The following is a 21,858-nucleotide window of genomic DNA, read 5'->3' on the forward strand; positions in this document are numbered from 1 at the left end:
AATCTCTCCTTCTGTTTCCAGGAAGTTTTTAAAAGCTGCAAAATTTACTTTTCTCTTTTCCATCTTAGTCAGTATTGTAATAATCCCCCTCTTCCTGAGGTTACTGGCTTGTGTAGTTGCTCTTCTGGGCGATAAGGTTCATTCCGTCGCTGCCACCAATGTTACGGTACCAACAGTGTACCAAGGTTAATATCAGATGAACAACGTCCTGCATAGGGAATCAGCAATTCACAAACCAGCCAGTTTTCAGGTTTAAACAGAATGACTACTTTATTTGAAGGCAGCACACAGATTTATACACCCTGGCTTCAGGTTAAAGGGCATTGGTTTAACAGTAAAGCAAACATATGAACAATGCATCAAACCTCTAAGAATTGTCTATTCACAGGTAAAACAGATTAACATATTAAGTACTCAGACAATCTGATGTTGGGCAGTCTAGTTAACATAATCACACAAGGACACAATCAGTTTACCCAGACAGACTCCTGAGACACAATCAGATCTTAAACATACATAGAATACATCTTATTAGAGAATATAGGAACAGTTCTTATTAGCTATAAAGTCTTTTATGCCCACTTGGCTTATAGAGTCACAATTGCTCCCACAAGGGGCACTCACACCCTGTACCCATCCTGTATTTATGGATACAGGGTGACATAGACATAAGACAGAGTTATGAAAGTACATGGGGTGTCCAGCATATAACATTCCATATTTCCATGCAGTCTCTGGGTATCCTTAAGCCCATGTACCTCCAGCCCAAAGAATGTTCCATAACAGGCCCTCCAATGTACAGTGGCGAGATTGGTTTTGTCACATGTATAATCCGATGATAGTGATCGTTTTGCATAACATTCTCCTAATTTAGTATTTCAATATCCAAATGCTGATTTCTGTTTGTATCGTATTTGTTAATTGTTGTAAATGTTTATTTTTAATAATGTTTCCTAATCGCCAATGCAAATGTTTTATTTGTGTATCGTGAAATTAATTTTTTCTTGTTGTTTTGTTTCGTGATGCAGATCCCAAAGTATTTTTCGAATCCTCGTTTAGTGTAAATGTTATGTAGTATTTGTTGTAAAGGATTGTGAATGTTGAATGCATATGTGCTATGTTGTGTGAGAGAATGTTGTTTGTACATTTGATCTGATTCTTTTTAGTGTCCATTATGTTGTATGTGTAAAATGCCAGAGCAGTGTGTAGTTCTCTCAATATCGAGTGTTAGATAAAAAATCTGTATATTCTTCAGTTTGCATTGATCTCTATGGGATAATCCATTACGCGTCCGTGATTATGCCAGGGAAATAAATATGGTACTCGTGTTACCATGATGCATAATAAGGTTGTTTTCAAACTCGTAATACCTACGTTATGAAGAGTGCGCAATAAAAATTTGCGAACAGCCATTACGCAAAACTCGTAATCTAGCTGTCAGATATTTAAGCTTGAAAGAACTGCAATTTGTTTGCTTTATTACTCCTTTATATATGTTTTACACATACAGACAAAACTACCTTTGAAACAACACAAACTGTTCTGTATTTCTCTAGACACAGCCCTTTTAAAAAGAGATATGATAATGTTGTACTAATGCGACTAAAAGGAAAAATATAATTATTTTGCTGGGTGAGTTCATTACTATTTTAACAGTATATTTCTTTATGTTTTCCACAATATAGTAAAATTGTGATCCACCTGTTTTACAGAACGCCTTATTTGAGTAGAATGAACATTATTTATTTATATTATTATAACATATTATTGCCCACACTTGTATTTAGTTTTAAATAAACTGTTATAAATTGCAGTAATATATAAAATAGATATAATATTGTTTAGAATATGCATAAAACATGTATTGTTAGTAATATATTACAATGCATTAGTATAAATCAGTAGTGGTATTTGAATAACACATTTTGTCTTTGTTTTCTTGCTTTTAGAAAACAATATAATTACAATAATTACAATAGCCAAAACAATAATTAATATTAGGATTGTGGAAAAGTGTGAAGCGCCATCTTGGACCGCATGGTTGCACCTATACTAATTTAACAGTATGCATATACAGGCATTCTATGCAGCTGTTGTGGATCTGATCGCAGATTTTGAGAGGAAGACATGCAATTGCCTGGACAATTCATGTGAGACCACACGGACAGAAGATATAGTTGCTGAAGAACCTATTTTGAAGCTTGAGGAGAGCCCACAGAGTGCAGCCCCAGTCACTCCGTTCATATATGAAGCACCCACGCGGCAACCAGGGGGGTCAGAAATAGCTCAGAAAGGAAGTGTGCGAGCTGCTGAGTTCACTGCGTCGGACGAGCAGCATGGCTACTTTAGGAAACACAGATTGAAACACGGAGCTGCAGATTACCCCACGGCCTCAGCGGCCTTACCGCACACTCTCATGAAAGCTCCCGGTCTCAAGTCCCGCCAACTGTTAGTCTTTGTTCCCGCACCAATGCCTAGCACCACCAGCAGCAATGAGACTCCCTCTGATCCGCCTGCACTTCTCAAGGAACAAGAGCAGTATATTCCATGGGGCCAGCGGACTGGTATTGGTTAATCTGAACATAGCATCCGAGATACCTGGTCACTGAGACTCCTTTACAATTTTCTTTATGGCAATGTTTCCCATGCTTGGATTGGACTGTCCTGAGTACCCCATATGATAAGTGTTCATATTATTAAAAATTGTTTTTCTTAGTATACACACATTTGGCTTCAGCGATCAACAACAGTACTCTCCCCTTATGTATAAGCTGTCTATTTAACCTTAAGTCTTTTGGAATAACTTATGTGTATATATTATCTGCAGATGTATAAATTACAGCCGTCTTACACAGTTTATTTTAAGCATGGCTTATATTCCAGCAGGTTTGGACTAAATTACATATCATTGGAGACTACCTTAAGATTATTAACTATACCAAGCTTGTATATGTACCTATCTAACCCCTATATTTTCTTTCTTGACAATGGTTTCCTGTCATATGTCCAATACTTTTATTTCTATGTTTAATCCATTTATGGGTGACACTGTGCTTTAGTTCACTTAGTTCTAATATTATATCCCTATTGAAGATTGCTTTACCTTAGCATGTTATTGTGTCCATGGATGAAAATGTCATTTTAATTTGCTCATTGTTCGGTTCTTTGATATGTTACAGCTATAAGATATATGCTTATGTATTTCAGATAGATACAGGTTGCTTGACTCTTATTAACCTACTCTTTCAGGCGAGTGATACACTAATAGCTCCTCCTTATGTGATGTGTCTGTTGCTGGGTGTAGGGCCCGCACCCGGCTGGCATGGTTTACCACTGTCAACATAGATATATGCCTGTTTCTACCGAACCGATATAGTCCACAATATTTTTAGCTGCTTTGGGGTTAAGTATTTTATTATTATGGGAACGCTTAGATTTAGTATATATTTATTACTTTTTAATTTCTGTTTTCTGGATGTTTACCACCATTACACTGCATCCCCCTATTTTTCAATTTGTGATAGCAACGGGATCTGCTCCTAGCTATATATACTACTAGTAGTGGATGATAAAAGGTTGGTTACATCTTTCTATCTGCAATGACCCCCATATATTCTTCATTATATGAATATAGGATGTATGTTAACCCCTTAATGACCACAATGCACCCTGTATGTCACTGGTCGTTAAGGTTTTTTTCAGAACATAATAGCACAAGTCTAGCAAGAACACACTATTAATGCCTTCCCTCCAGCAGGCTTTATGGAATAGAGCAGTCTCAACGCTGGTGGCAAGACCTTTAAAACAATCAAGTCCCAAAAAAAGGCCAGCGACATACAGGGTACGTCGCTGGTCCTTAAGGGGTTAATCTCCCTCTATTGGTAGTCCTACTAAGGGACACTTTCCTATAGTTTGGCATTAGCTAAGTATATGTATCCCATTAAGCTCGTTCTGATACCAGAGTCTAAATAGCGGTTTCTCTCTCAACATATCGCCTTTAATAATATTCAAAATATAGCTTAGTAGGAATAATCCAGTTCATTTTTTATTTTTTATTTTTTTATTTATTTATTTTTTATTTATTTATTTTTGCCCTATCTCTATATTGTATATTACACCAATTTGATTTTTCATAGGTGTGTAGAAAAATATCCTAAGATATTTATATAACGTGCATCATTATGCTCAATTATACCAATTATTCTCCAAGAGAGGACTAAGTGTGCACAAAAGATGTTTATTTCTCACAGTATATCTTAAGTTTAAATATGTACCTAATATTTGTGATTGGGACAGTCTGCTTATATCCCTTATTATTAATGGTTGCAACCTTTAAGGCCTTTTATCCCCATAGTTATGTTGCATATAATTTCCCTACTAGCGGATAGAATCAGATCACCCTTAGCCCTCCATAGTTAGCCAACGGGGGGTAGTTATCAAGCCGTCAACCTCAAATACGCTGGAATTCCGCAGCGTATTTGTGGCGAGGCTGATTCACCTTAGTTATCAAAGGCTCGAGACCGGCTAAAGTAGAATTTAGTGACGTAAGCTTCGATCCGCCGGACTCAGTCAGACACAGATCGATTCTTACGTCACTCCAGATGTTCCGCACACAAGTGCGGCACATTCTCACTACTTTTGCTAGTTATCAAATGACTAGCAGGTACGCTCTGCACTTTTACGGCCCAACGTACCTGGTTTTCAAACTGCCACCCCTGGAGGCGGCGGATCCCATAGGAATCAATGGGAGTCTGACCATAGCGAAAGTACAAGTTCGCTGCTGACAGACATCCCATTGATTTCTATGGGAGCTGTCTGCACCTAACACCCTAACATGTACCCCGAGTCTAAACACCACTAATCTGCCCCTCTACACCGCCGCAACTAAATAAAGTTATTACCCCCTAAACCGCCACTCCCGGAGCCCACCGCAAGCTACTCTATACATATTAACCCCTAAACCGCCGCTCCCGGAGCCCACTGCAAGCTACTCTTTACATATTAACCCCTAAACCGCCGCTCCCAGAGCCCACCGCAACTATTATAAATGTATTAACCCCTATCCTGCCCCCCCCCCCTACACCGTCGCCACCTATAAGAAATTTATTAACCCCTAATCTGCCCCCCCTACACCGTCGCCACCTATAATAAATTTATTAACCCCTATCCTGCCCCCCACTATGCCGCCGCCACTGTAATAAAATTATTAACCCCTAAACCTAAGTCTAACCCTAACCCTAACGCCCCCCTAACTTAAATATTAATTAAATAAATCTAAATAATATTTTTATTATTAACTAAATTAATCCTATTTAAAACTAAATACTTACCTTTAAAATAAACCCTAATATAGCTAGAATATAAATAATAATTATATTGTAGCTATCTTAGGATTTATTTTTATTTTACAGGCAAATTTCAATTTATTTTAACTAGGTACAATAGCTATTAAATAGTTATTAACTATTTAATAGCTTACCTAGCTAAAATAAACTGAAATTTACCTGTAAAATAAATCCTAACCTAAGTTATAATTACACCTAACACTACACTATACTTTAATAAATTATTCCTATTTAAAACTAAATACTTACCTGTAAAATAAACCCTAAGATAGCTACAATATAAATAATAATTATATTGTAGCTATCTTAGGATTTATATTTATTTTACAGGTAACTTTGTATTTATTTTAGCTAGGTAGAATAGTTATTAAATAGTTATTAACTATTTAATAACTACCTAGCTAAAAGAAATACAAAATTACCTGTAAAATAAATCCTAACCTAAGTTACTATTAAACCTAATACTACACTCTCATTAAATTAATTAAATAAACTACCTACAAATAACTACAATTAAATACAATTACATAAACTAACTAAAGTACAAAAAATAAAAAAAGCTAAGTTACAAAAAATAAAAAAATAAGTTACAAACATTTTAAAAATATTACAACAATTTTAAGCTAATTACACCTAATCTAAGCCCCCTAATAAAATAACAAATCCCCCCAAAATAAAAAAATGCCCTACCCAATTCTAAATTAAATAAAGTTCAAAGCTCTTTTACCTTACCAGCCCTTAAAAGGGCCATTTGTGGGGGCATGCCCCAAAAAGTTCAGCTCTTTTGCCTGTAAAAGAAAAATACAACCCCCCCCCCAACATTAAAACCCACCACCCACATACCCCTAATCTAACCCAAACCCCCCTTACAAAAACCTAACACTAATCCCCTGAAGATCATCCTACCTTTAGTCGTTTTCACTCAGCCGAGCAGCGATGGAACCGAAGTGGACATCCGGAGCGGAAGAAGTTAATCCTCCAAGCGGCACTGAAGAAATCTTCCATCCGATGAAGTCATCATCCAGGCGGCGATGAAGAAGTCTTCGATCCGGGCGATGTCATCTTCAAAGAGGCGCTGAAGAGGTCTTCTATCCGGGCGATGTCATCTTCCAAGCCGGGTCTTGAATCTTCCTCCCGCCGATGCGGAACCTCCTTCTTCACCGACGGACTACGACGAATGAAGGCTCCTTTAAGGGACGTCATCCAAGATGGCGTCCCCTCAATTCTGATTGTCTGATAGGATTCTATCAGCCAATCGGAATTAAGATAGGAAAAATCTGATTGGCCAGATTGAGCTCGCATTCTATTGGCTGATCGAAACAGCCAATAGAATGCGAGCTCAATCTGATTGGCTGATTCCATCAGCCAATCAGATTTTTCCTATCTTAATTCCGATTGGCTGATAGAATCCTATCAGCCAATCGGAATTGAGGGGACGCCATCTTGGATGACGTCCCTTAAAGGAGCCTTCATTCGTCGTAGTCCGTCGGTGAAGAAAGAGGTTCCGCGTCGGCGGGAGGAAGATTCAAGACCCGGCTTGGAATATGACATCGCCCGGATAGAAGACCTCTTCAGCACCTCTTTGAAGATGACATCGCCTGGATCGAAGACTTCTTCATCGCCGCCTGGATGATGACTTCATCGGATGGAAGATTTCTTCAGCGCCACTTGGAGGATTAACTTCTTCCGCTCCGGATGTCCACTTCGGTTCCATCGCTGCTCGGCTGAGTGAAGATGACTAAAGGTAGGATGATCTTCAGGGGAGTAGTGTTAGGTTTTTGTAAGGGGGGTTTGGGTTAGATTAGGGGTATGTGGGTGGTGGGTTTTAATGTTGGGGGGGGGGGGGTTGTATTTTTCTTTTACAGGCAAAAGAGCTGAACTTTTTGGGGCATGCCCCCACAAATGGCCCTTTTAAGGGCTGGTAAGGTAAAAGAGCTTTGAACTTTATTTAATTTAGAATAGGGTAGGGCATTTTTTTATTTTGGGGGGGGTTGTTATTTTATTAGGGGGCTTAGATTAGGTGTAATTAGCTTAAAATTGTTGTAATATTTTTAAAATGTTTGTAACTTATTTTTTTATTTTTTGTAACTTAGCTTTTTTAATTTTTTGTACTTTAGTTAGTTTATGTAATTGTATTTATTTGTAGTTATTTGTAGGTAGTTTATTTAATTAATTTAATGATAGTGTAGTATTAGGTTTAATTGTAACTTAGGTTAGGATTTATTTTACAGGTAATTTTGTATTTCTTTTAGCTAGGTAGTTATTAAATAGTTAATAACTATTTAATAACTATTCTACCTAGCTAAAATAAATACAAAGTTACCTGCAAAATAAATATAAATCATAAAATAGCTACAATGTAATTATTAATTATATTGTAGCTATCTTAGGGTTTATTTTACAGGTAAGTATTTAGTTTTAAATAGGAATAATTTATTAAAGTATAGTGTAGTGTTAGGTGTAATTGTAACTTAGGTTAGGATTTATTTTACAGGTAAATTTCAGTTTATTTTAGCTAGGTAAGCTATTAAATAGTTAATAACTATTTAATAGCTATTGTACCTAGTTAAAATAAATTGAAAGTTGCCTGTAAAATAAAAATAAATCCTAAGATAGCTAGAATATAATTATTATTTATATTGTAGCTATATTAGGGTTTATTTTATAGGTAAGTATTTAGTTTTAAATAGGATTAATTTAGTTAATAATAGAAATATTATTTAGATTTATTTAATTAATATTTAAGTTAGGGGGGCGTTAGGGTTAGGGTTAGACTTAGGTTTAGGGGTTAATAATTTTATTACAGTGGCGGCGGTGTAGTGGGGGGCAGGATAGGGGTTAATAAATTTATTATAGGTGACGACGGTGTAGGGGGGGCAGGATAGGGGTTAATAGGTTTAATATAGGTTGCGGCGGGTTCAGGGAGCGGCGATTTAGGGGTTAAACTATTTATTTAGTTGCGGCGAGGTGCGGGATCAGCAGGATAGGGGTTAATAATTTTATTATAGAGGGCGACGGTGTAGGGGGGGCAGGATAGGGGTTACTAGGTATACTGTAGGTGGCAGCGGTGTCCAGGAGCGGCGGTTTAGGGGTTAATACAATTATAAGAGTTGCAGCAGGGTCTAGGAGCGGCGGTTTAGGGGTTAATACATTTATAAGAGTTTCGGCAGGGTCTAGGAGAGGCGGTTTAGGGGTTAGTAACTTTTTTGAGTTGCGGGGGGCTCCGGGGGCGCCGGTATAGGGATAGAACAGTGTAGTTTAGTGTGGGTGCTTAGTGACAGGCTAGCAATAAAGCTGGGAAAAAGCCGAAGGGCAGCGAGATCGGATGAGTGATAACTCTCACAGTCCGCTGCTCATCGCCCCGCGGCTTTTTGACAGCTTTTTTTGATAACTTAGGCGAACGTATTCAAGGTCCGCGGCGGCGAAGGTAGGCGAGCTTAGGCGGGGGTGTATTGGGCCGGCGAAGTCAGAAAAGTAGACGGCTTTATAACTACCCCCCAACATGTTCATGTGATTATAAATGCGATGATAATGCCCAGTGTTACTACAGCTTATCTACTCCTCCTACAGTTATTTAAGTAACTCCTCCCTGACACACAATGAGCCTTTTAGATCCCAGGATATATATTTTCGTATAATAATTCACTTTACCATTCCCCCCCCTCCTTTTTTACTGTATAGTATTCTGGTTCGTTATGATTAGACCAGATACTTAATTTGCGGTTCCCTTGTGAATAACCGCAATTACCACCCATTTATATAAATATCTATGTTCTCTATCTTTAACATTGTTCCTCTCTCAGCAATATTGATTATACTAACCATTTTATTGAGAGAAAAGAGAGCACACAAACACTTATAAGCTTGATGCTAATATATATTTTGACAAGTGTGTTTGCAATGCATTATGTTCTACTGTTTATTAATTCTTAATGAAACGTTATAATTCCTAAAAGTAAAAAATGTATGAGGCTTGTTTAGTCTTGGGACTCTATGCACGACATACTATTGTCTGCTATTATCTTTACATTAGAAGCTATTGTATATTTTGTCACCATTAAGTTCAGTGTGTGGTACTGTTTTCTCTTTTTATATATCATTTCCTCCTGTATTTGCATGTCCTTTCATCATAAACCTCAATAAAAATTATTTAAACAAAAAAAAAATATTAGGATTGTGCATAAGGGATGACGTTTCTGCCCTTATACTATCCTCTCACCTCACTACCTGTCCCCTCGACCCCATCCCCTCACAACTACTCCCCTCTCTCTCTTCTATCCTTACCCCTATACTCACACACATCTTCAACCTCTCCCTCAGCACTGGTATAGCTCCCACATCTCTTAAGCATGCATTAGTCACACCTATCCTCAAAAAACCTTCTCTCGATCCAACCTCCCCATCCAACTACCACCCTATTTCCCTACTACCTCTTGCCTCAAAGCATCTTGAAAACCTAGTATATGCACGTCTACCCCATTTTCTTACACTAAACTCCCCCCTTGGCCCACTGCAATCTGTATTTTGCCCCCTTCACTCAACAGAGACAGCAATTGTTAAGGTTACCACTGACCTACTTACAGCAAAATCAAAATGCCCCTTCTCTCTATGTATCCTCCTTGATCTGTCTGCAGTCTTTGATACTGTTGACCACCCTCTTTTGCTCCATACCCTCCAATCCTTCAGCATCTGTGACACAGCTCTCTCTTGGTTCTCTTCCTCTCTGTCTAACCGTATATTTAGTGTAGCCTTCTCTGGGGCATCCTCTGTCCTGTTACCTCTTTCTGTTGGGGTACCGCAAGGCTCTGTCCTCGGTCCCCTTCTCTTCTCAATCTACACGTCCTCACTAGGTTCCTTAATAAAGTCCCACGGGTTTCATTATCATTTGTATGCCGACGATACTAAAATCTACCTCTCTGCACCAGAACTACCTCCTTCCTTGCTAACCCGTGTCACTAACTGTCTCATATCTCATCTTGGATGTCCTCTCATTACCTCAAGCTAAATCGCTCCAAAACTGAGCTCCTTATTTTTCCCCCTTTTCCAAAATCCCCACCCCATGTCTCTATAACTGTTGATAACTCCATCATTACCCCAACCTCACATGCCCGATGTCTTGGGGTTACACTGGACTCAGATATTTCTTTCACTCCTCAGATTCAGTTCTTGGCTAAAGTCTGCCACTTCCACCTTAAAAACATCGCTAAAATTAGACATTTCCTTACACAAGACACAACAAAGATTTTAATCCACTGTCTCATCCTTTCCCACCTCGTCTAATGCAACTCTATCCTCTCTGGTCTCTGAAGCTGCCGCATAGCTCCTTTACAATCCATAATGAATGCCTCTGCCAGGCTCATCTTCCTTGCACGTTGCTCTTCATCTGCAGCATCTCTCTGCTAATCCCTTCACTGGTTTCCTCTTGCCTCCAGGATTAAACACAAAATTCTCACTCTGACACACAAGGCCCTCAAATTGCACTGCTCCCCCCTACATCTCAGACCTTGTCTCCAGATACTCTCCCTCCCATCCCCTTCGCTCCGCTCATGATCTCCTACTCTTCTCCTCTATTGTTACCTCCTCACATTCCCATCTTCAAGATTTCTCCAGATTGGCTCCCATTTTATGGAACTCTCTGTTCACTCCACAAGAATCTCCCCTAGTTTTAAAAGCTTCAAGTGCTCCCTGAAGACTCTACTATTCAGGGACGCTTACAATCTACACTAAACTTCCTATCTCTACTGCTATCCCCTAAAACCCCATAGCATGTAAGCCTATGAGCCCAGCTGTTTGTAGTTCACCTTCACAAGAGCCGACTACAACAGTGCAACTCTCCCCAATTGATCCCTGTAATCATTTTTATATATCACCTATGTTCATAGCGCTGCGGAACCTGTTGGTACTCTCCAAATACCTGATAATATTAATAATTATGAAAGCAAATTTGTACCCAAAATAGGTATATTGGTTTTGTTTTCACTTTACGAATATCCAGACAAATGCAAAAATGAAATTTAAAGAAAGTGAAGAAATACTTAATAATTTGTTTTCTTTAAATTACCTTTTGGGATTAAATACTTACTCAGTAAAATGCTGGAGAGCAGCACTAATCCCAAAGCCTCTGCACAGAGACTGGCCTGTGTTAATAGGAGGCTTAGCAAGGCGGATCCTAGAACCTGCGTTAAAGGAGAAGGTCCGGGATAAGCGCTGCTCTCCAGTGCACTAGAGGTAAGTATAACACTACAGGTGAACTTCTTCACCTGTAGCAAAGGGACATTTACATTTGTTTAATGAATATAAATATTCCACAAATAATCAGTATTCATTTATTTTTAAAATAAAACAAATATCGAGTGCAGCAGACTAATATTCTGAAAAAAAAATATTTATTTCAAAAAATTTGGACGAACCAAATTTATTTAGCTGCTGCACAAGTCTAATTAATATTAGCTACTGTTTGAAGGGACAATATACAACTTGCAATTACAAGACATTTCTGCTGTGTTGCTATAGAATAAAACATCAGTCAAATCTTAATATTTTTAAAACAAATTAGCATTCTTTTAACTGCAATTAGTTTTCAATAGCTAAACTTGACCCACCGTTTGCCTAATTTGGAAGAACCAATACAGACTTTAGTCCACAATCAGCAAGGCTAACCACTGTCATAAAGTTAGTATCAAATTAACTGATAATGCCAATTAGGGATATATACAGGGAGTGCAGAATTATTAGGCAAGTTGTATTTTTGAGGATTAATTTTATTATTGAACAACAACCATGTTCTCAATGAACCCAAAAAACTCATTAATATCAAAGCTGAATAGTTTTGGAAGTAGTTTTTAGTTATAGCTATTTTAGGGTGATATCTGTGTGTGCAGGTGACTATTACTGTGCATAATTATTAGGCAACTTAACAAAAAACAAATATATACCCATTTCAATTATTTATTTTTACCAGTGAAACCAATATAACATCTCAACATTCACAAATATACATTTCTGACATTCAAAAACAAAACAAAAACAAATCAGTGACCAATATAGCCACCTTTCTTTGCAAGGACACTCAAAAGCCTGCCATCCATGGATTCTGTCAGTGTTTTGATCTGTTCACCATCAACATTGCGTGCAGCAGCAACCACAGCCTCCCAGACACTGTTCAGAGAGGTGTACTGTTTTCCCTCCTTGTAAATCTCACATTTGATGATGGACCACAGGTTCTCAATGGGGTTCAGATCAGGTGAACAAGGAGGCCATGTCATTAGATTTTCTTCTTTTATACCCTCTTTTGCCAGCCACGCTGTGGAGTACTTGGACGCGTGTGATGGAGCATTGTCCTGCATGAAAATCATGTTTTTCTTGAAGGATGCAGACTTCTTCCTGTACCACTGCTTGAAGAAGGTGTCTTCCAGAAACTGGCAGTAGGACTGGGAGTTGAGCTTGACTCCATCCTCAACCCGAAAAGGCCCCACAAGCTCATCTTTGATGATACCAGCCCAAACCAGTACTCCACCTCCACCTTGCTGGCATCTGAGTCGGACTGGAGCTCTCTGCTCCAGCCACGGGCCGATCCATCTGGCCCATTAAGACTCACTCTCATTTCATCAGTCCATAAAACCTTAGAAAAATCAGTCTTGAGATATTTCTTGGCCCAGTCTTGACGTTTCAGCTTGTGTGTCTTGTTCAGTGGTAGTCGTCTTTCAGCCTTTCTTACCTTGGCCATGTCTCTGAGTATTGCACACCTTGTGCTTTTGGGCACTCCAGTAATGTTGCAGCTCTGAAATATGGCCAAACTGGTGGCAAGTGGCATCTTGGCAGCTGCACGCTTGACTTTTCTCAGTTCATGGGCAGTTATTTTGTGCCTTTGTTTTTCCACACGCTTCTTGCGACCCTGTTGACTATTTTGAATGAAACGCTTGATTGTTCGATGATCACGCTTCAGAAGCTTTGCAATTTTAAGAGTGCTGCATCCCTCTGAAAGGTATCTCACTATTTTTTACTTTTCTGAGCCTGTCAAGTCCTTCTTTTGACCCATTTTGCCAAAGGAAAGGAAGTTGCCTAATAATTATGCACACCTGATATAGGGTGTTGATGTCATTACACCACACCCCTTCTCATTAAAGAGATGCAAATCACCTAATATGCTTAATTGGTAGTAGGCTTTCGAGCCTATACAGCTTGGAGTAAGACAACATGCATAAAGAGGATGATGTGGTCAAAATACTCATTTGCCTAATAATTCTGCACACAGTGTATGTAGCAGAGATTGGGCTAGATTACAATTGAAGCACTATTCTAACGCAGTTATAAATGGTTAAAGTGAGGGGATGTGGGATGTTAGAAAAACAAACATGTCTATGGGGACTTTGTTTTATACTGCAAATATATCTGTATATGCTTATATACATATATATTTATCTGTTAATGTTTGTATGAGGTGCCCATTTGAGCCTTTGGAAGCATGCTCCCAAGAGCTTACAGGCAACGTGAACACGATCTCACGTTTACATTGCACTCAACTTGTAATACCAGTGCATATTTGCGTGCACTGGTATTACTGAGTGGAGTGCAAATATCGCGCTTGTAGATGAAAACATGATAAAAACATATTTATGCAATATTCATATATAATACAAATTGTAACTACGTATTTACTGTAAATATTTGACATTTGCTAATGCCAATATGCTATGTTGTTTGCGAGATGGGTGGTAAGTTTTTAAAAAAAATTAAAAAAAATCTCTATGGGGAATGCGAAATTACAACGGTATTTGTGGAATCTCGGTGTTAGTTTGGGGTAATACTACTAGCGCAAAACCCGACTTGCACAAAAAGCGGGGAAAACATGTTTTTATATGTTTTTTTTTTATTTGGATATGTGTAATTGAAAACGTTTAAAATGTATTTTTCACTCAGGTCTGCTTAAACAAAACAAAACAAAAAAATCATATGGATTGTGATTGGTGGAAATTATCACTTTGAGGATATTCCGCTGTTCATATGAATGGAAATTATTTTTATGTGTATTTTTTATTGCTGTAATAAACTTTCACCTTTCCTGAGGGAGGGGTTTGTCCCCTTAAAAAAGGCTGAAGGAGAGAGGTGATGCCAGCCCTGAGAAAATCCCATGCAATGAAGGGTATGAAATGTGTGTAGGTGGTGAAACACTGTCCATTGTTGGCTGTGTTGGTGGGAAAACCCCTGTAAGATTTAATTTGGAGCCAAATCCTCTGTTCATGTATGGCTGCACCAAGTCATGTTGCTTCCATCACTGAATGTGGAAGTTGCAGTGGTCTGACTGTGACTGTACTTTGACACTAAGGGTCTGATGATTTAAAGCTCTCCACTCAGGTAAGATGATCTAAAATGATTCTCCAGCACTGTGAGATACCTAGTGAAATTTATAAAAGCCAAATTTTGATATACTTATTAAACGTGCGTTCCCTACATTTCTGTATGTGAAGGAGAGACAAGTCCAGTGAAATATAATGTTATAATATATTACTTTACACTTCAGATAACATTTTATTATATTTAAACTTTGCCCTTTCTGCTTTATATTTAATTTTGTATACAGCAGTGTATTTAGGATTGTGATTTTAAACATTCTAAACATACATTCACAATTTCTTTTCTTTAACAAGTTACATTGCAGTTTGCATTTCTTCTATTTCCCAGGGAGTTTCCCAGAGAGCTTCTTTACTTTATATGGGCCAGATAGACAGCTGTTTCTTACACTCTTCTTTACCTCTGAGGTTGCGAAGAGAAATCACAGAGAGCTTGCTCACTGAGGGTGATTGACAGTCCCTTCACTCATGCAATTGGTTGCATGAGAGAAGGGACAGGCTTTACACAATTGAGCTTGTAAATATATATACTTGCAGCGTACCCTGTTTGTCCACTCCCCGTATACAGAAAAGGCAATCAAACAACTTCTCAAATTGAGTAACTTGTTCTCTCACCTTTTAGTACATTGAGCACCAAGAGATAATAAATATGGCAGTCCTTGTTAATTCAAAGCAGGTTATTGATGTTTTCTCATTGCACTCTGTGACTGCTGACCCCTGAACTGATATAATTGCACAGACAGCACTTGTAGTTAAAAACTTACCAGTATAATTTTATTTAAACCTCATAAAACACTGGTGAGACCAAACTTGGTCTATTACTATAAAACATTTTAATAAAACACTATGGGAAATACAGTACTGTATCATTAATGCTATATGGCACAAAAGGTAAAGTTCAATGTCACATAAACAGGTTAAATCAAATTTCAGGCAAAATGAGAGCATGCTCTCTCACACAGATTGTCTGTAACTGACAATCCATTTTAAACAAACACACTTGTTGAAATGATAATGGAATGAAGGTGATGAGAATGCAATCTCTTAGTGTGTACAACTCCCTCTCCTTTCCACATCGAGATTCAATATAACTTAGGTGAGATCAATGCAACTGTCTCAAGTTATCTACTTTGAAATTGAGTGCATACTGTAGCTTTAAAATAGCCATTTAGGAAAAAAGGCATTCCTTGTTAGCAATACTGACTTCAATAGTATACAGATACTTATTGCTGCTCCAGTGTAGAAAGTGCTTGATGCATATGTTCTGCTGCTTAGATGGTTCTCACAGGTTTCCTTGCAAGTAGGTTATTTCCCTTCAGGACCTGCTTCCACAACTGCCAGCCGGCAAAGGCCTCAGTAGTCAGAAGCTAAACACACAGGTGCAGTTTCCCACAGGCTCAAAGCATTGTTTCAAAGTTTCAAAAGTGATTAGCCACACACAACATTCTAAGTCACTTTAAATAGCTATACAAGGTTTTCACCTCCCAAGCAATTAACTATTCTTAATGATCCACCTGTTTCTCAGTTTAGTGTAATTATTCACAACACCTACCACTTCTAGTGGTCAGAAAATACATCATAAATCAAAATATATATACAGATTATGTAAAAAATCACTACGTAATATGTGGTTAAAAAAGTGACCAGTCAAGCTCTCTATTCATTCCCTGTGGAATAAGTGGATTAAATTTATATATCCATGCAGCCTCCTTTTGTTTTAATAGAAGTTCTCTATTACCACCACACCTGGGACGTTTCACCTGTTCCAAAATCTGAAAACGTAATTGATTGAGACTGCTTTAAGAACATGATGTGCTACCGGTGCATCTAATAACATATTTCTGATGTTACTTTAATGTTGGTTAATATTCTCATGGGTCTTCTGGCTCATCTTGCCAATATAGGTCTTGGCACATAGGCATTTAATTTGGTACATGACATAGTCCATATAAAAATTGTAGTGTCCCCTAATCTCAAACTTAACCCCTTGTAGTTGGGTGATAAAATACAGGATCTATTAAATATTATTGCAATTGGAGCAACTTAGGCAGGGAAAACATCCAGTTCTTATGACCAATTTATTTCTGTTTGATTACTTTGTATGAGCTAATATTAGCCCTCACCAATTTATCCTTTATTTTCCCTTCTATGTTATATGCAGGCATTGGAGGAAATCCCCCAATGTCTGCATATAATTTTCTGTATGGGTCTGCTCAGATCCGTACATTTGCTTGCAAAGGTCACTCTAGGTTCTTTTGGTTTTCTGTTTCTTTTGTAAAAGCAAATGTCTAGGAATCTTTATGACTTCCTCTATACTCTTCCTAATTAAACTTTTGGGATACCCAGAGCCGGATTTACATCTCAGGTGCCTGTGGGCACAAAAACCTGATGCACCTCCCAGGCCACCCCTCACAAAAAGTGAAAACAACTGAGGATATTTTTTATCATTATTTAGGACAACTAAAAATAAATATTAGATGTAAAACATAAAAGCTTCAGTTAACAAGGTAAACACAGTATTACTTTTAAAACTGTGCAAAATATTCTTTATTACATTTTCATGTTTTCTTCAGTGTAGGATCCCCCCAAACAGCTCTCTAAACCTCCCCCCTCTAACTATTTGCTGCCATCTTAGCAGATATCAGCCAGTACCTATAAATCATTTTTTTAGGGTTTTTTAAATATATTTTTTCTTTATTTTATTATTTTCTGTAGTGTAGTGTCCCTCCCACCTCCCCCCTCCCTTAATCATTAGTTAGGGCACCCATTGGTTAGAGTAGCTGCCTCATCCCTCCCTGTCCCTTTATTTTTTTTCCGTAGCGTAGGGAACCCCACTTACTCCTGCTCTCTCCCCCCTCCACTGCTGGGCCACCCACCTGCCTCCTGCTCACACCTCCTGCCAGCACTAACAGAAGATCATTACGAATGGTGACACACACAGTGTCACCATCTGTAACAATCATGTATCTGCCCTCATATGGAAACAGAGTGCCGATCTCACTCCAGTTCCATATGCAGCAGATACCTGGAGCTTCAGGAACTCCAGCTCTCAGCTGTAATTTAACAGCCGAAACTGCTGGAGCTTCCTGAAGCGAAGACGTATATATACGTCTTGCGGTAGGATAGCCAAAGTACCACAAGATGTATATATATGTCTTATTGGCTGAAGGGGTTAATTTACTAACAGGAATGGATGCAGCTTCTATTTTCTCCCCAGGCGGCAGACAGTCCTCCTTTTCTCTTCTGTGATCTTCTTCTCTTGTCTCCTCATCTCTTGCGTCGTCAGCTCCGCTTGCTGGTAGGGGTTGCGTCAGGGTCAGTGACGTCATGTGGCACCTCATTGGCTGCAGATAATGTGTGTGTTTTAATTAAAAAAAAATTGCATGGTGGCTTGTACAGGCAGGCACCCCTAGCTTCAGTGCGCCTGGGGATACTTTCTTTCAGTAAAACATTCTCCCATCTCTTCTAACCTACATTAACCCACATTACTATCTGAAACAATCTGTTGTATTCTCATGAAGTGGCTCTTCAGCAGCGACCGCAATGGAGAGAGAGGATGTGCACTAGAAAAGTGCAATAAATGTTTAAAATTCTGTTGAGGCATTATGGGGAGGCAGCTTAACCCTGCCTTTTAGTTGAAATGGTAGTTTGTGTTCACTCTATAGTAAAAAATGCTTTAAAAGACATGATGGATATAGACAAAATACATTTACATCTTCTTCTACAATTTAATGCAATTATAACATGCAATATATACAATCCTCCTACAAATATATAATATAATATGTGTGTGTGTGTGTGTATATATATATATATATATATATATATATATATATATATACTGTCCCTTGGTTCTGAATAAAAATGTTTGTTATTTATTTAAATGTTAGAAGGAAATACAAAACTCCTTTTTTTTCTTTTTCTTAATTTTTTTTTTTCTGAAATGAATACGTAGACTGATGACCACTACTTCTTACATTGTGGGAAGCACGCTCGCATATGCGAACCTTCCCCCCAAGGGCTCCAGAGCAGCTCTCGCTGCTTTGTACATGGAGCCCTATATTTACTTTATTTTTTTGGGGGGAAAAAGCAAGTCAATTATTTGGCAAAACAGTATGTTGAAGCCAAAGTTTAAGTTTTCTATTAAACATTAAAAAACAAGAACATTCCTAAATTTCCCTCACTTCTCCCCCACTCATGTGTGATGTCATCAATGATGTCACACAAATCTCCCATGTTGGCAATGGGGCCAGTTTTAAGTTTGTAATTTACCTTCTTTTAAACGTTGGATATAAAACTTAAACTCTGACTTTAATGTAAGTTTTTGCTAATTACTAAAGTTTTATGTTTACAATCAATTATATGATCTACGTGATCTCACTTAAAAGGACCGGCTAAAAATTTTTTTTTTTTTAAATCACTTTAGAATTTTCATAGAGGTTACATTTTACCTGCATATATACAATTAATTAACGACTATGTTTATTTAAAAATATACAGTATCTGTTTCTTGGATGTTGTGCATTTAATTACATTTTATTAAAATCCACTTAAAAGTCAAGGTGATGTTTCTGATCATATGTTGCATGAGGAATTGCGCTCATTGGTTGTTTCTGTGCATGAACAAATCTGTCTTTATTAACCAAATTTGAGTCATAATGTCTCAGGTACTACTGAGGAGATTTTTTAGCAACTGAACAATGAGAAATTGTATCCTTTTTGAGAAATTTAATTTTCAAATTTTATAAAGATTGATGCATAAGTTTGGGCTTTAATCCAATCTACTATGTCAACTTTTACATTTTATAATAAATCAAAAACTATTGAATACATTTACCTCAGGGTTTATAGTCACTGCCAGGTTGAGGTAAAGGGCTCCATTTATTATTGTGCAAGTGGACAAGGTTCCCAACTACAGTGACCTGTGTTAATTATTACAGAGCAGATGTTTGTGCAGTGCCGCCTCCTTATCTTGCACAAGCAATCGCTCAAAAGCAAGGACTCTAAATTACTCCATTCTGAATAGTCTGGTGTGATTTTAAACCACCACCTTCAGACCACTGCTTCTTAAAAGGGACACTCAGGTCAAATTACATTTTCATGATTCAGATACAGCATGTAATTTTAAACAACTTTCCAATTTAGTTCCATTAAAAAAAAAATGTGCACAATTTTATATTTACACTTTTTAAATCACCAGCTCCTACTGAGCATGTGCAAGAATGCACAGACTATGCATAATTATAAGCAAACAGCAAAGCTCCAAAGACCCGCTACAATCCTTATACAATCCTTATACCTCCATCTTGAGAGTGGCACAGGGAATAAGCACAGAGCTACGGGTGGCGGAGGAGGTCAAAAGTTGAAACACGCGCATAGCAAAAGACAAAACAGAAAAAGGCAGCACTCCGGAAAACAATAACAATTTTGTCTTTTGGAGTGGAAATATACATAACTTTCAAATTTAATAGAGAAAAATATACTACTCATTTGAAATTTAGAGTAAATGCTATTGTATTTTCTTGTTATATTGCATTTGTTGATTATGCAAATCTAGCGTGTTTAATGGTCCTCTATCAACTGCAGGGTTGCTGATGTAAACCTACATTGCAAGAGCTTCAAAGCTGCATCAGCAACTTGATAAAGAGAGCACAATCTGCTGATTTGAATACAAATTATTTTGGTCATTTAACTGCTATAAACATTAGAAAATGTTCTTAATACAGTAACTAGATCAAACTCAATTAATGGTAGCACCACTATGTAGCCTTAATATTATTCAGGAGAAAAAACACAGATGTGCAGCATGGGAATGATTAGATCTTTTCATGCGATTACTACATTTTTGTACATTTAATCTTGGAACCAGGTAATTTGATCTGGAATACTGGGGTTCTTGGTAGAAAAGAAAACAAGACTCATTAATGTCTTCAAATTTTTCAAACTTTATCTGTCATAGCAATACAAACAAATGGAATATAGATTCACAGTAACACAGGGAACAATAAATCACACTTTATATATAAGGTTAGTTTTAATTGTGAATTCAATACTGTTTTTGGCATGGCTCAACAGTATGTAAAACTTAAAAGCCAATAATTACTGGCAGAGTTTCTTCCATTTGAAGAATAAATCTTAACTAATGACCACAGAAACTGCCTGTGTGTTAATATAAGATAGCGTAAATAACAGGGCATATGTTTCTTTGTGGATTTAATTAATTTTACATTTTTTTTTATCTGGCGGATCTGTAGCATAGATAAGTTAAAAGAAAATCCAGGAGAGACTGTTTGTGATCCAATTTTGGTCATTGCAGTTCAATCAATGAAGGATTAGTGGAATTCATAAGTACTATAAACTTAATTCTTTGATTTTAGAAAGTTATTCAGCCCAAGAAATAATGTGAAATCATTTAGCTTATTCTGGTAATAAATTTTAGTCACATCAAATAAAAGAGATGTATAGAGTACATTGCAATGAGATTTCAAATACAAAATCATTCCAATCAATTTGAAAATTACTAAAAAAAAACACAGTTACTGTGTGTTATTCAATTGGCTTCACGTTGAGTGTGCTTCACTAATACTTTCATTGAGATAATTTTATAGTTGTATTCCAACTATCAAAAAAAATCTTTCAAGACAATTTTGGCATAGATTTTTGACTTTTACAAATCAACAGTTTAATCATTTTATGTTTATTTAAAAAAGCATGTTTTAACTGAACAGCATTATTATTATTTTTATTGTTAACGGGACATACATTTTATTGATTTTAGAGAATTCTTGGTTTTCCAGTTCTGAGAATTGGAAAATCACACTGCAGGCTTCACAAACCAAACCCTGCCACATATCTGTCTCTAATTGGCCTCAGCAGATCAGATAAGCAAAACCATTGAACTATTGCTAACAAAATGAAAGTGACAAGCACTGTTTACCCCAGTACCAATTCTGGATTGGTGGGTGGAGTTTGCTCTTTGAAAAAACAATTACAGAAAACAAGGGTTTTAATCTGTATCTGATGCGTTAATCTATTGCAAGGAAAAATTCTTGTAATTATAAGGATGATTAATCTCCCCATACATTTTTGTGTATGCTCCATTCACATATTAATAAACATTCCTGATTTAGGATTTAATAAGTTGGAAAACATAAAAGGGACAT

The 21,858-nt window shown here is 37.3% G+C and overlaps 1 long non-coding RNA gene across 3 annotated transcripts in view; it reads right to left on the reverse strand.

Moving 5' to 3' along the window:
- LOC128653956 (uncharacterized) overlaps nucleotides 1-21,858 on the reverse strand; it is a 431,620-nt gene that overhangs the window by 375,767 nt on the left and 33,995 nt on the right. The gene's annotated exons all lie outside the window — the stretch shown is intronic.

The sequence above is a fragment of the Bombina bombina genome, chromosome 3 (assembly GCF_027579735.1).
Source record: "Bombina bombina isolate aBomBom1 chromosome 3, aBomBom1.pri, whole genome shotgun sequence".
NCBI lineage: Eukaryota > Metazoa > Chordata > Amphibia > Anura > Bombinatoridae > Bombina > Bombina bombina.